This window comes from Dendropsophus ebraccatus, chromosome 7 (assembly GCF_027789765.1).
Source record: "Dendropsophus ebraccatus isolate aDenEbr1 chromosome 7, aDenEbr1.pat, whole genome shotgun sequence".
NCBI classification, from domain to species: domain Eukaryota; kingdom Metazoa; phylum Chordata; class Amphibia; order Anura; family Hylidae; genus Dendropsophus; species Dendropsophus ebraccatus.
In genome coordinates, this window is record NC_091460.1 from 3145683 (window position 1) to 3149245 (window position 3563).

Consider the following 3563-nt stretch of genomic DNA (forward strand, 5'->3'; position numbering starts at 1 on the left):
TGTAGTAGTAGTAGTACAGGTATAGATGAGGGGTGCAGTAGTAGTACAGGTATAGATGAGAGGTGTAGTAGTAGTTCAGGTATAGATGAGGAGTGTAGTAGTAGTAGCACAGGTACAGATGAGGGGTGTAGTAGTAGTACAGGTATAGATGAGGGGTGTAGTAGTAGTAGAGGAATAGATGAGGGGTGTAGTAGTACAGGTATAGATGAGGGGTGTAGTAGTAGTACAGGTAAAGATGAGGGGTGTAGTAGTAGTAGTAGTACAGGTATAGATGAGGGGTGTAGTAGTAGTAGTACAGGTATAGATGAGGGGTATAGTAGTAATACAGGTACAGATGAGGGGTGTAGTAGTAGTAGTAGTACAGGTATAGATGAGAGGTGTAGTAGTAGTACAGGTATAGATGAGGGGTGTAGTAGTAGTAATAATACAGGTATAGATGAGGGGTGTAGTAGTAGTACAGGTATAGATAAGGGGTGTAGTAGTAGTAGTACAGGTATAGATGAGGGGTGTAGTAGTAGTAGTAGTACAGGTATAGATGAGGGGTGTAGTAGTAGTAGTAGTACAGGTATAGATGAGGGGTGCAGTAGTAGTAGTAGTACAGGTATAGATGAGGGGTGTAGTAGTAGTACAGGTATAGATGAGGGGTGTAGTAGTAGTAGTACAGGTATAGATGAGGGGTGTAGTAGTAGTAGTAGTAGTACAGGAACAGATGAGGGGTGTAGTAGTAGTAGTACAGGTATAGATGAGGGGTGTAGTAGTAGTAGTAGTACAGGTATAGATGAGGGGTGTAGTAGTAGTACAGGTATAGATGAGGGGTGTAGTAGTAGTAGTACAGGTATAGATGAGGGGTGTAGTAGTAGTAGTAGTAGTACAGGAACAGATGAGGGGTGTAGTAGTAGTAGTACAGGTATAGATGAGGGGTGTAGTAGTAGTAGTAGTACAGGTATAGATGAGGGGTGTAGTAGTAGTAGTAGTACAGGTATAGATGAGGGGTGCAGTAGTAGTAGTAGTACAGGTATAGATGAGGGGTGTAGTAGTAGTACAGGTATAGATGAGGGGTGTAGTAGTAGTAGTACAGGTATAGATGAGGGGTGTAGTAGTAGTAGTAGTAGTACAGGTATAGATGAGGGGTGTAGTAGTAGTAGTACAGGTATAGATGAGGGGTGCAGTAGTAGTACAGGTATAAATAAGGGGTGTAGTAGTAGTAGTACAGGTATAGATGAGGGGTGTAGTAGTAGTACAGGTATAGATAAGGGGTGTAGTAGTAGTAGTACAGGTATAGATGAGGGGTGTAGTAGTAGTACAGGTATAGATGAGGGGTGTAGTAGTAGTAGTACAGGTATAGATGAGGGGTGTAGTAGTAGTACAGGTATAGATGAGGGGTGTAGTAGTAGTAGTACAGGTATAGATGAGGGGTGCAGTAGTAGTACAGGTACAGATGAGGGGTGTAGTAGTAGTAGTACAGGTATAGATGAGGGGTGTAGTAGTAGTACAGGTATAGATGAGGGGTGTAGTAGTAGTAGTACAGGTATAGATGAGGGGTGTAGTAGTAGTACAGGTATAGATGAGGGGTGTAGTAGTAGTAGTACAGGTATAGATGAGGGGTGTAGTAGTAGTACAGGTATAGATGAGGGGTGTAGTAGTAGTAGTACAAGTATAGATGAGGGGTGTAGTAGTACAGGTATAGATGAGGGGTGTAGTAGTACAGGTACAGATGAGGGGTGTAGTAGTAGTACAGGTATAGATGAGGGGTGTAGTAGTAGTAGTACAGGTATAGATGAGGGGTGTAGTAGTAGTACAGGTACAGATGAGGGGTGTAGTAGTAGTAGTACAGGTATAGATGAGGGGTGTAGTAGTACAGGTATAGATGAGGGGTGTAGTAGTAGTACAGGTATAGATGAGGGGTGTAGTAGTAGTAGTAGTACAGGTATAGATGATGGGTGTAGTAGTAGTACAGGTAAAGATGAGGGGTGTAGTAGTAGTAGTACAGGTATAGATGAGGGGTGTAGTAGTAGTACAGGTATAGATGAGGGGTGTAGTAGTAGTACAGGTATAGATGAGGGGTGTAGTAGTAGTACAGGTATAGATGAGGGGTGTAGTAGTAGTAGTAGTACAGGTATAGATGATGGGTGTAGTAGTAGTACAGGTAAAGATGAGGGGTGTAGTAGTAGTAGTACAGGTATAGATGAGGGGTGTAGTAGTAGTACAGGTATAGATGAGGGGTGTAGTAGTAGTACAGGTATAGATGAGGGGTGTAGTAGTAGTACAGGTATAGATGAGGGGTGTAGTAGTAGTAGTACAGGTATAGATGAGGGGTGTAGTAGTAGTACAGGTATAGATGAGGGGTGTAGTAGTAGTACAGGTATAGATGAGGGGTGTAGTAGTAGTAGTAGTACAGGTATAGATGATGGGTGTAGTAGTAGTACAGGTAAAGATGAGGGGTGTAGTAGTAGTAGTACAGGTATAGATGAGGGGTGTAGTAGTAGTACAGGTATAGATGAGGGGTGTAGTAGTAGTACAGGTAAAGATGAGGGGTGTAGTAGTAGTACAGGTAAAGATGAGGGTCAGGGACATAGCTAAGAGCATGGGGCAGACTGGGGGGGAAGGGCATGGGGTACACTGGGCTGGAGAGCATGGGGTACACTGGGGGGGGCAAGTATGGGGCACACTGGGGGAGCAAGGGGCAGACTAGGGGGGGAAAGGCATGGGGTACACTGGGGGACATGCATGGGGTACACTGGGGGGGGTAAGTATGGGGCACACTGGGGGAGCAAGGGGCAGACTAGGGGGGGAAAGGCATGGGGTACACTGGGGGACATGCATGGGGCACACTGGGGGGAGCATGGGGCAGATCGGGGGGAGAATAGGGCAGATCGGCAGGGGCATGGAGCAGACCGGGGCAGGAGGGAACATACCTGGTGTACCCGCTCTGCGCGGGCGCACACCACCGGCACTTGCGCTCTCCTCCCGCCCGCACTACTCCCCGCAGCGGACCCGCCCCCATAGCCGGACGTGTACGCGCGCTTCCTCCCGGCCGCACATGGAGGTCCCCGGAGGAGGCTGCAGATACTGAAGCATCGGGTGATAGTGTCGCTGCTGTACAGCTCCAGCACCCGCAGTGATCACCCGATGCTTCAGTATCTGCAGCCTCCTCCGGGGACCTCCATGTGCTGCCGGGAGGAAGCGCGCGTACACGTCCGGCTATGGGGGCGGGTCAGAGGCGGGGACATAGGACGCTGCTGGGCGCTCGCGCTCCTCACGCTGTTTCAGTAGCTGGAGGATGCGAGCAACCCGCCCGCGCGCCCAAATCCAATGATTTTTTTTGGAAAATCGATTTTCGATTTTCCAAAAAAGTCAAATCGATTCTCAAATTCTGGGCGAATTAATCGAATTAATTTGATTAATCGCCCAGCCCTACATGTAACACACAGGGAGTATATATATATAGGGAGTAGAATACATGTAACACACAGGGAGTATATATATATACAGGGAGTATAATACATGTAACACACAGGGAGTATATATATATATATATATATATATATATATATATATATATA